General features: G+C 36.0%; 1 protein-coding gene across 2 annotated transcripts in view; it reads right to left on the bottom strand.

Annotated features, from left to right (window-relative positions):
* The window catches only part of LOC139824707 (isovaleryl-CoA dehydrogenase, mitochondrial-like), a 76,369-nt gene extending 65,481 nt beyond the window's left edge, over positions 1 to 10,888 (bottom strand). For both annotated transcript variants that reach the window (XM_071797265.1, XM_071797262.1), the window contains exons 1-6: positions 10,569 to 10,888; positions 9,656 to 9,850; positions 7,943 to 8,191; positions 4,467 to 4,637; positions 3,038 to 3,114; positions 902 to 1,111 (exon numbers count right to left, since the gene is read on the bottom strand). The gene's annotated coding sequence lies outside the window, so the exon portion shown is untranslated. The remainder of the gene's footprint in view (positions 1 to 901; positions 1,112 to 3,037; positions 3,115 to 4,466; positions 4,638 to 7,942; positions 8,192 to 9,655; positions 9,851 to 10,568) is intronic.
* Positions 10,889 to 12,635: the final 1,747 nt, after the last annotated feature.

The following is a 12,635-nucleotide window of genomic DNA, read 5'->3' as shown; positions in this document are numbered from 1 at the left end:
AGAAAATCGGTAGCAAAAAAATGGCCACGACATTTTCATCCCCGGGAAATTCTACCCCTGTTTCATATACTTTTGGTAAAAATTCGGTCCACTAACGAATGAGTAGTTCGCGTACATACAGACAGACAGACAGACAGACGGACGGTACTTATATATATAGATTTTAAGGCTGTACCAGCTGTTTATCGATCTTTCACGCAAGATTGAATAATCTCACGAAACATTTGACAGAAAATTACTTATAACATCAAGAAATTGTTTCAGTATTCTGTGACCATATACAATATACATAATGTTTTATAGTATAGATATTTAGACAAAAATAAGATATTAACGTTCCATGTAGATTTCAATGAGTCATCACGTGGAATTTTATGATCAAGCAAAACATTTTAACCCTAGTTAGCCACACTTATTTTCAAGTTTTTAATTCGCCACACTCCGGTCCGTAAGACCGCCCGACTTTATCGCATTGTCATTTTCATTATAATTAATATTTTTAAGCTTTTAATGTAAGAATTAGAAATACAGAGTCTAAATAAAATGTTTATGATAATATTTGATCCAGAAAATAATTTAAGTTTAAACTAAACCTGTTAAAAAAAAATGTGAAAACTAGGAAACCGAAAAAACGTTTAGCTGTCCACAGGACCGGAATGTGGCGAGTTAGGATTAAATGTAATTCATTTCACCCTTGTTTTACGTTCTTTTGATGAATGCCTCGCAATTCGTGTACGCATTACATGTGTCAATATAATGACATGTAATGAATTCTGTGCCTAAATGCGCAATGTAGCCAACGGAATTCGCTAATTTCCTTCATTTTTACACCTTATTATGTGTAAAAATAAATAATAATTTTTTCACAATATCTTGTTATTAACGCAATTATGCTTCTTACCGTACGTTGATCTTCCGTTTTCTCCGCAATTGAGAATAAATTTTGCTTTGTTCTCTTTCTAAGACCTTACATTTTCTTCTCTATTTTCCCTAACAACAAGAGGTCAGTGTTCTCCAACTGTCTTCAGTTACACATTCGTCGTGCAATCTTCATCCTCTGTGCAGGTAATAAGGAACATGTAGAAACAGATGACAATGGATAGATTTAAATCTGAAACAAAAAGAAATGTAGATATATGTTAACGAGAATACAAAACCTGTTATTAACTTAACTACAATATTTTAAGTTTCAATTAATATATACAATATTCGATTAATAAATATAGAAACTTTTGTACTTGACATGCTATGAATTATGTAAAAACTGTGTCCAGATTTGAGCCATGTGGCGTCCACCTATGATATGCACATCAGTGTGTAGGTTTTAATAAGTGTGTTCCCGAAAAAATAATTTTAGCTCCCCAGCTTGCATGCGCCAGGAGTTATGTACAGCACCCAACAGTGCAAGCTCCATTTTTACAAGTGCAATAATATGTTTGAACTGAGTCCATTCCTTCGCCATTTATTTAAATTAATATCTATTAATTACTCGTATAATATTCATATTAAGCATATTAATTTCTATTAGTAAATCTCTATTCTATTGTTACTGTCCTGTGAACTCTATGATTTCTTTTTTCGCGGAAACATAAAATTATCTTTCAGATAAAAAACAAAAATAAACCGTGGACCAACGATTATCCAACGTACTATGACACTGGTTTTTCGGATGTTTATTTCATATAAATGTGAAAAATCGTAAGAGGTCATGAGAAACTTTCCAGATAGGTAAATTCAAACAGACAAATTAAACAGGACAAAGTTCATTTACTTGTCAGATTTGCGACACAATAAGTTTGGCACCGCCGTACGCCAAAGAAAATCCTTGATAATAAATCGGTCCAGATGGGCAACAGAAATATTATCTGGATAATATTGTCCCATTAATAAAACGGAGTCCATGACGCGTGGTGTAAGGTCAAAATTTCTGTAATATCTGCTAATAAACACAGAGAAACGGAAAATTTCTATTTGTTCCGAATCGTGTAGACACCTCTGTTATCTTGGAAACGTAGCTAGGATTCCGACTCGAGCTAAAAATCCACGTTTATTAACAGCTAATAAAAATAAACGCAATAAGTCACTGGAAGGAACAATAGCTCGCTCTTTCAAAAACAGGATGGTAAAGACTTAACGTCAAACTCGCTATAGGCAACCGTAAAATCGAAATCTGCGTCAAAAACGATGACGATTTTACGTTTAACTTGCCTTAATTAATAGATAAGCGGAAAACCAAAATCATACGATAGGCGGTGCTATTTCCACGTCGAGCTCACCAATGAATAATCACAAAACTATAATCTACATCATATGTGTAGGAAAAATCCGACCAATTCAAAACTTTAGAACCGAGAACCTAACACATCCAACGATGGAATCCACCCCTATAAGTTCCTTATATAAGTTTTCTTATATGAACAACGCATGAAACTGTCGCATGAACATCGCGAAACTGTCATCATTATTGCCATTATTATACTTTAGTTTGTATACTTTTAGAAAAGTACAATAAAATAAAATGCAAAAAGTATGCCATCTTGCCCTAGTATCCTTTATGTCTACAAAATATGATTTCACGTATTTCAATAGTATATTGTGCACCAAGGGGAGAAAGCAGGGTTTTTCAGACGAGCGTGAAATTTGCCGCCCGAGTCGAAGGCGAGGGCGACAAATCACACGAGTCTGCTGAAAATGCTTTCGACCCGAGGTGCACACGATATTTTTCACAACACTTTTACGGAAAGTTCGACTTCCATACCTAGAGAGGGGCGAGAGTGGCCAATTTCACGCCAGGGCTTACTTTTCTCCCTAAAGAAGAAAATTGATACCTTTCGCCCGCTATGCCGGGTGGAAAATATCAATTTTCTTCCCTAGGGAGGAAAGTTGTTACTTTATTCCGCCCGCTATGCCGTCATGGCGTGAAATTGGCCACTTTCGCCCCTCTCTACAAACATGGAAAGTCGAATTATCCGTGAAGGTGTTGTGAAAAAAATATTTGAAGTGCATAGAAGTAAAATAAAATTCAAAACAATATTACCTCTTTGAATCGTCCTTTTTATCAATCTTCAGAATATTCCATTCGTCTAGAGGTCCCTTGGAATAATTGAAAGAGACCTGGAAAACACAAAAAAGAATACTTTAATTCAATAGAAACCATGAAAAACTATCTTCAGCAGAAAATTGTCAGCAAAACTGTGTAACGTCACTGGTACAATTTTAAAAGCGATATTATTTGTTTTTGACGCACTGTTTCTGCGTGTATTTTGCGAAATCTAAGAATAGAGAGAGAGAGAGAGAGAGAGAGAGAGAGAGAGAAGGGAAGAGGGAGAGAGGGGAGAAAAAAGAAGATACTTTTTGTGCCAAAGTTTTAACGCTGGCTACACTTTCCCCTAGGACAGAAACGTGAAAAGTGAAAAGTTTATCTCTTTCTATTCAATACCAATAGAAAGAGATAGTTACATGAAACTTTTCACTTTTCACGTTTCCGTTCTAGGAAAAAGTTACATGATATATCGCTACCCAGATCATTCGCACATATTGTACTTTGATCTTGATATGACAATACATCGGCTAATAATTTACGAATAATTTATCATTTCTTGTAAAGAACCGCAAGTTAAAAAAAATCTTTAATTTAACATATTAGGATATACAATATACTTCAAAAAGAGATTTTTATTCTGATGTAATAGTGTGATTTAATTCTAATGAAAATTTTTATCAGATTTCAAAAATTAATATATTAAGCTTTCTAGTTTCTTATTTTATCTTTTATCACCTCTTACGTGTACGCATCACGCATGTATATACAATGCTATACAAAAGAGACTGTAATAATAAACATGGACCAATTTACTTAATACCTATCTCGACGACAGATTACGAATTTCTGCGATTACTTTTACTAAAGTAGAAGTGTCTGCGAACTGATAATAAATGAAAACCATACGATTAAATAATGACTATTGTTTCGTAAAATAAGACAAACAGTGCACGCATGATCTGGTTCATTGTGGGCTTCAAATAATCCTATTATTATTCCACTATTTATCATCATACTATTTAACGGTACTATTATACGTCCAGAATACGTCACAGACATTAATATTGATTACATTTATCTTGCATTATACAATAGTAACAAATTATTTCTGTGTATAGATTATCTAAATCACGATATGGATATTTGGACATTAAACTAAAAATTTCTTAATCTAATGACTGAAACGCAGAAGTTTTAATTTTACTGTGCTAATAATAAGGTAAAAAAATTTTTGTTAACATTGAGCAACAATTATTCGCTGCGTAACGCATTTCAGCATCACCTAACTAGAGATTCATCGCTAAATCAAATTCCACTATGTAAGAAATGCTTAGTTAAAACATAGACTCTGTCACAACAAAAAATAATAAAATTTTCCTGCTCGAAATGAATTTTAAAAGAGCAAATAACGTATTGAAATTACTTGTTTGTGAAAGGTATCTTTGTTCGGGAACTTCATCACTCCAAGTGCGAATGGACTCATACTGCTCTACCACAGTGAGTTGCTTTTTCAGGAGGTATTCGATGATGTATCCCATTGTCACATCTTCTGGTGACCTTCTTTCTGTCGCCGACAGTGATGAACTTATCGCCACTGAAACAAAAGCAAACACGTCTAGGAGCTATATTACAAATAAAACACGTGATCACAGCTGTTGAGCGCAAAACAATTACTTATAGGAGTCGAGCCTTTTTCGAAAGCGCGATAATCGGACGTTGAAGCCTAACCGAAAGTAGATTATAAACATGACTAAGCACACACACATTGTGTCTGTGAAGTTGGCACCTCATTTTCAAAAATTGGAAATTTTATTAAGAGTTCCATTTGCACCCACAATAGTTCTACAGTTCCTGATGTATTTCATAAATAGTTCCGTCGATTTAGATAAAAATATAACGATTTAAAAAAATGCGGTGCTAACTTCCCGTGGCACCTCAAGTTTCGAAAATATTTATTTTTATCACGGAATTCTATAGTTCTTGAAGAGTTCTATAGTTCCTGATAGGTTTTAGCGATAGTTCTGGTCTTTAAGTATTTTTAAATAATTTTTTAATCTGACCGCTGGCACCTCAAATTTCAAAAAAATTTATTTTTATCATAGAATTCTATAGTTCTCGAAGAGTTCTACAGTTCCTGATAGGTTTTAGCAACAGTTCCGGCCTCTAAATATTTTTTTAACAATTTTTTACTGTGACCGCTGGCACCGCACACAAGAGTAAACACGGAGGTGCAGGCAGGCAGTTCTGGCCGACTTTTCGGCATTTTCGTACAGTTCTGCGATAGTTCTGAAAACCCCGGTAGGTTTCGATCACAGTTCCGGCTTTTAAATATTTTTTAACAGTTTTTTATTCTTAGAGTTGGCACCTCACCTTCAAGAGAACTAAGGAGTGCTGGCTTGTTTCGCGGTTTTTTTTCGACATTCCCCGACAGCTCTTGCATAGTTCCAACAATATGTTCCGAAAAGTTTCCGTTTCTGGTCCCTTTAAAGGCCACTCCGGCCCAGAACGGCACGGAAAATATTGAAAATTTTTAAAATTTAAACTTTAGGGTTTTTGATATCGTTAATCACGATTCTGAGGTCAGATTATCGAAATTTTGCACAGGGACCAGAAACGGAAACTTTTCGGAACATGTTGGTTGTGTATATGCATAAATTTTACGTAAAAAAAATCCAAGGTTTCAATGGAAAAATGCCGGCGGCCCTCTACAGGTTAAATATCGGAACTGTGGCTAAAACCTATCAAAATTGTTGGAACTATGCAAGAGCTGTCGGGGAGTGTCGAAAAAAACTGCGAAGCAAGCCAGCACTCCTTAGTTCTCTTGAAGGTGAGGTGCCAACTCTGAGAATAAAAAACTGTTAAAAAATATTTAAAAGCCGGAACTGTGATCGAAACCTACCGGGGTCTTCAGAACTATCGCAGAACTGTACGAAAATGCCGAAAAGTCGGCCAGAACTGCTTGCCTGCACCTCCGTGTTTACTCTTGTGTGCGGTGCCAGCGGTCACAGTAAAAAATTGTTAAAAAAATATTTAGAGGCCGGAACTGTTGCTAAAACCTATCAGAAACTGTAGAACACTTCGAGAACTATAGAATTCCATGATAAAAATCAATTTTTTTAAAACTTGAGGTGCCAGCGGTCAGATTAAAAAATTATTTAAAATACTTAAAGACCAGAACTATCGCTAAAACCTATCAGAAACTATAGAACTCTTCAAGAACTATAGAATTCCGTGATAAAAATAAATATTTTCGAAACTTGAGGTGCCACGGAAAGTTAGCACCTCATTTTTTTAAATCGTTATATTTTTATCTAAATCGACGGAACTATTTATGAAATACATCAGGAACTGTAGAACTATTGTGGGTGCAAATGGAACTCTTAATAAAATTTCCGATTTTTGAAAATAAGGTGCCAACTTCACAGACACACACACATTGACGCGCGGGAACGGGCGTTTGATTTTATTTGTTTGCATAAATGGTCATCTTAGAGTAATTTTTAATATTTAATATCATTATAGTATTTAATATTTAAATAGAATGCCTATTAGCATCAAAATTTAATCGATTATCAATTTAAATTAAGGAAAAAAGTTTACTGTTTCAACAGAAACTGTGTTATCGGCACGTAAAAAAATTGTTATTTTACAAAATGGTGCGATATTTTGACCGCATCTAGATACTCCTGCGGTGTTCCGGTTGTTGCACCGACATGCAGGTCAGCATGACGGGTTGCCCATTCGTGCAGGCGCGCATAGTCATTCACAGCTACATTGGCTTCATTCGGCACATTATAATCACACATATATAATACGCCAAAGCCTATGCAACTATGAACGACCATGCGCGCCTACACGAATGGGCAACTGACTCATATGTCGCAGCAATACCTACACGGTTTGACCTGGGACAAAATACACAAAATTTTCATTAGCTACATGCCAAAAACTAGAAAAATACGTATGTAGGATTTTTGCAATACCTTAAAAACTTTTTTTGCAATTAACATATTTTTACACAAAAAATTTTAGGGAAAAAATGACTTTTTTCAAATGTTTACCATTTTTGCAAAACTCAATATTTTTTAAAAATCCTACGTACTTTATAGTTTTTGGCGTGCAGTTAATAAAAATCTTTTGTATTTTGTTCCAGGTCAAACCGTGTGACAGATTTCATCGCAAGAGCGTCTATTTAAAGCAGAGGCTCGGCACCCATGTGGCCAAGACACCGCCATTTTATAAAATAAAAAAATTTAATATTTTTTTTACATTTTAAGATTCATAATAATAAAGCTCTTATAATAGGTTTTCGATTGAATAAATTATTTCCCTGAAATAAATTACCAAAGTTAGGTATCATTTTTAGATTTCAGGGGTGGTGTTCCCTTTCAAATCTATTCACTTTTCTAATTTTTACTTTGTTTCAAGATACATAATCGACCCCAAGTAAAAATGTAAAAATATAAAATCCCCAAGATCCAATATCGAAAAAACTTTTATTACTGTTTAACGAAAAAGTCTAATATAAATAAAAATTAAAAATATACATATTTTTTATGGATCCCATCATAGCAGCGTTTGGCATGCAATTTGATTCAAATTTCAAGGACCACAAAATAGGCTTAAAAACGTATGTTTTTGGGGTCACTCTTTGTACACCTTAATAAAAGTAATATTTCTCATTTCGGATATGAAACTCCGTTATTATTACGACACCACCACCATTCAATTTTCCAGTTGTTTGCTCTCAACGGTTGAAGATACGATTATATTCAAATAAAAAATATTTCTTTTTTCAAGATTTATTCAACGATACGATATATGGAACACGTACTATGCAACAAAGAGTTAAGACAGCAGAGCGGTGGCCATGGAATCCAGTAAGGAGTAATAACTCACCTGCCGAAGCAACTATATAGCTCTGAAAATGGCGCTGAAGCGTAGAGCCTATATTCTGCTGCCAGCGGCGAATGGAACAGCCGTGCGTATTGCCGTTGTACGTCTACGTGCCGCCATGAAACCCTGACAAGTAGGAGAGTCGCGGCGGTGTGCGCAGAAGGGTCTGGGCGCGAGCCTACCTGGAGCCCCGCTATCAATCTTTCCCGGGAGTAATGGGAATTTCAGTTGCCATGGCGTTTCCCCATATGCCTGAAAACAATCATCGAGGGGTGGGGGGGATTAGTGAGTATAGGGATGCATCCCGATGGAGAGAGAAACAGCGGAACGGAACAGTAATGAAAAAGAGATATAGTGGGAGGCTAACCAATCAAAGTAATTCTGTTTCAATTCCGTTCCGCTGTTTCTTTCTCCATCGACGGGACACACCCTAATCTCACATACCCCTGTTACCACGGGATAAGGGAATTCATGCAAGGTTTTCCACCCTTCCTCTTCTTTAACAAAAAAAGGGTATGGATTTTCAATCAATAAAAAAAATATTATATGTAACATAAACTTTGTTTTTTTTCGACACTGGGGTGTAAAAATCACCCTTGGGAGTCGATCACGCATCTTGAAAAAAAGTAAAAATTACAAAAGTGAACAGATTTACTAGATTTCGTCATGAAATCATAGATACTTTAATGAATTTCTTCACTTTTGTTTTTGGGCTACAGCCTCTCTCCCGCAAGCAGGGATGGGTAGGGGTGAACCTCGTTTCGTCTGGAGAGTTGAAAACCCGAACCGTATAATGATAGATCTTGTTTCGCCCTATAAGTAGAGATGGGATGGGGCGAAGTGGACCTCGCTTTGCGTGGAAAATATAATGCTATCCAGAAAATCATTTACGCAAAGTGAGGTCCACTTCGCCCCATCCCATCTCTACTTATAGGGCGAAACGAGGTCTATCATTATACATTTCGGGTTTTCAACTTTCTACGCAAACTGAGGTCTACCCCCACTCACCCTTGCCTGCGGGAGAGAGACGGTAGCCCCTTTCCCGCCTACACATGTACTGTCTATACCTTAGAACATATATAACTAAAAGGGGATTTGTTTCATTTTCATGACGATATCTTAAAAAATACAAGCAACCCCCAAATTTTATCAACAGTTTCGGATTCAGGGGGCAAGAATACATAAAATTTACCTCCTCCCAATTGATGACTTCTCGTAGAGACCCTAATTGTGGAGTTTTACCAAATATGAAATCCGGATTCAATATCGAAGAAACTTTTGTTACTTTTTAACAAAAGAGTCAAATATAAAGAAAAATAAAAAATCCTATATTTTTGGGTCCCATCATAGTATCGTTTGGCATACAATTTGATTCGAATTTCAAGGGCCACAAAATAGGCTTAAAAAACGTATATGCTTTTGAGGTCACTCATTCTAAAGCTTAATAAAAGTAATATTTCTCGTTTCGTATATAAAACTCCGTTATTATTACGACACCATCATCACCATTCAATTTTCCAGTTGTTTCTTCTCAACGGTTGGAGATATCGCGATTATGTTTAAATACAATAAAGAATGTTTCTTTTTTCAAGATCTATCCAACGATACGATATATGGGACATTATGCAACAAAGGGTGAAAACTGCAGCAGGGCAAAGGCCATGAAATCCGGTAATAAAAGCAGTATATTGTTAAAGAGTAAGTTGTTAAACTCACCTGCCGAAGCAACTAGTCCTGAAAACGGCGCTGAAGCGTAGAGCCTATACTCTGCTGTCAGCGGCAAGTAGAACGACCGTACGCTTTGCTGTTGTACGCCTATGTGCCGCCACGAAGCCCTGACAAGTAGGAGAGTCACGGCGGTGTGTGCAAAAGGGTCTGGGCGCAAGCCAGCTGCCTGGAGCCGCTATCGATCTTTCCCGGGAATAATGGAAATGTCAGTTGCCATGGCAAAACCCCCCCCCCCATATGCCTGAGAAAGATCACCGAAGGGTGGGGGAGAGATTAGTGAGTATAAGGATATGCATGCCGAGGGAGAGAGAAATAGCGGAACGGAACAGTATAATTGAAAAGAGATATAGTGGGAGGCTAACCAATCAGAGTAATTCTATTTCAGTTCCGTTCCGCAGTTTCTTTCTCCATCGAGACCCTAAATCTCACCCCTGTCCTGTCACCACGAAACAGGGAAATTTATGCAAGGTCCACTCCCCCCTTTCTTAACAAAAAAAGCGTATGAATTCTCAATCAATAAAAAAAATTATTGTAACATGAACTTCGTTTTCTCGACACTGGGATGTAAAAATCACCCTTGGAAATCGATCATGTATCTTAAAAAAAGAAAAATTACAAAAGTGAACAGATTTACCAGATTTTGACATGAAATACTTCTATATAAATACTATTCATAGATACTCTATTCTAATGAATTTCCTCACTTTTGTAATTTTCATCTCTTTTTAAGATACCTAATCAACCCCCCTTGAATATGACAAAGAAAATCTTTTCTATAATATTATTTGGTTACGAGGTCCTGAAAAGCTATTACGGAGGTTATATATCTACGAGCTCGATCGAAACACTAGCGTGATTTCGAACTGTGTGCTTAAATTATTACAAGGCATTTTCAGCTTACCATTGCTCTGTGCGAAGTATCCCCAACTCTTCTGTACTTCGTCTGGTTCTTGGTCGTCAATTGAGCCGTGCGGAGGATTAGGTGCCACAAATTAAGAAGAAGAAGAAGCCTGTTCTGTAACTCTCTACGTAATGTCTCTCGTTACACAGAGACGATTATTACGATTATTATCAACAAATACTTGAATTGCATTTCGTCTCACACGAGAGTGTCTTCGATTTTCGTTCGTCACGTTCAGAATCCTTCCCAAACACAGTATATTGTTTAAATAAACGATAAATATATGACGAGCGTCACGTAGCAGAGCCGGCACAATGGCAAACTACATGGCGACTGACGACTATGGTGCGATCCCATATATGATACGGAACGTATGCGCAATGCAGAATTGGCGGAACGCTCGTGATTGGTTCGACCTTTTTTACGTTCGTTCCGCCGACTTTTATCCGCAAGTTTTTTATTTTATCCGCACTGATCGTGCGGAAGCATATATTACTTGTGTGCGAATGTGAAAAGACAAAATGTCAGAATCTCAACAGAGATCTGTAAGAATATTATTAAAAACTATTTAAATTTTAAATAATGTAATTTTGAATTAATAATTTTAGCAATTGGTGACAATTTTGTAGGTTATGAATGAAATTCGTTGTCGAATGTGACAGATGCATATTGCATATTGCATGTACATGTGATTTTGTTCCGCTGAAATATCTTTTATGATGTCCCATGGAGCGGAAAATGCGGAAGCGTAGTCTGTGCGTGCCAATAATATACACTGTTCCGATAGATACAATGAAAGGATCTATGGGAAACAATCTTGTGATTGGCAAGAGTCAATTGCGCTTCCGCGAATTCCGCTTCATGGGACATCAAAAAAGATATTTCAGCTGAACGCAACTGGCGGAATGTCTGCGATTGGACGGACTTCATTCCGCCAATTCCGCATTGCGCATACGTTCCGTACCATGGAATCGCATTATTCAACGTACCGGAAATGATTCAGTTGCCATTTTGTAACACTCGAGGCTAACGGATCTAATAAGAGCCAATCAAATGGAGCAGAGCTATCGAACGTATTTAACATAGGAAATCGTTGAGCTTTTGTATAATGTGTAAGACTAACTTGAATTTAAAAGTAAAAATCAATTGCGTTCGACCGATGTTTAATGGTTGCACTTTAAACTGTTGCTAAAAATGTGGCTATTGAATTTTATCTATTAAATCTTGGGAACGCGAACGGAAGCGGTAGTACCAGAGCCCTCGAGTGGTCGCGTCTGATACTATGTATTGATTGATGTCTGTTGCTATCTAATGATGACTATGTAGAGTGAAGAGATTATTTTTTTTAAGAGACTACATACATTTAGGACAAGGAAAAGTAGATTAATTTTTGACTATTTTTTTAGTAAAAAATTTGTTTAATTGAAAAATCGTTATGTACATCTCAATCTATATTACTTTTATCTATTATTTTATCTATTATTAATTCTGTAAGTTTTATTTAAAAATTAATAAAAATAAGGATGTGACAGCCATTTCCAAAGAGATTTTTTCTAAAACAGCTTCCGCTGTAATCAGAATATCTTCATTAGTTGAAATTTTACCTGAAATAAAAATGAAAATTTTTTTCCTCAAAATGATTTAAAAAACTAGTCCGTGACGTAGCGGATTTTAATAATATTGATTTCTCACAAAATGGCGGCCATCTGAATATAGATGTGATTTTTTACTAAATACAGAAGATTCTTATAGCTGACGTTGAAAAAATCTATAATTATCCATATTTCTGTGGATAACTCGCGAAGATATGATATCGCGAACTTTTCAATATTGTCGACATTAAAATTACCCAACGTTAATATCACACAAAGGAGATTGTATTTACATATCTCTCTCGTGCGTGCATGCATGCGTGTGTGTATATGTAAAAATTTCAATACCTTTATACATAATGACATTCTAAATAATATAAATAAATTAATATTGTTATATATTAACTCCATACATTTATACCAAAATTTACTTACATAATTAGGTTTCAAGTGGGGTTCCACCTTTCCAATTGCT

The sequence above is a fragment of the Temnothorax longispinosus genome, chromosome 1 (genome assembly GCF_030848805.1).
Source record: "Temnothorax longispinosus isolate EJ_2023e chromosome 1, Tlon_JGU_v1, whole genome shotgun sequence".
NCBI lineage: Eukaryota > Metazoa > Arthropoda > Insecta > Hymenoptera > Formicidae > Temnothorax > Temnothorax longispinosus.
This window is presented reverse-complemented; position numbering and strand designations above follow the sequence as displayed.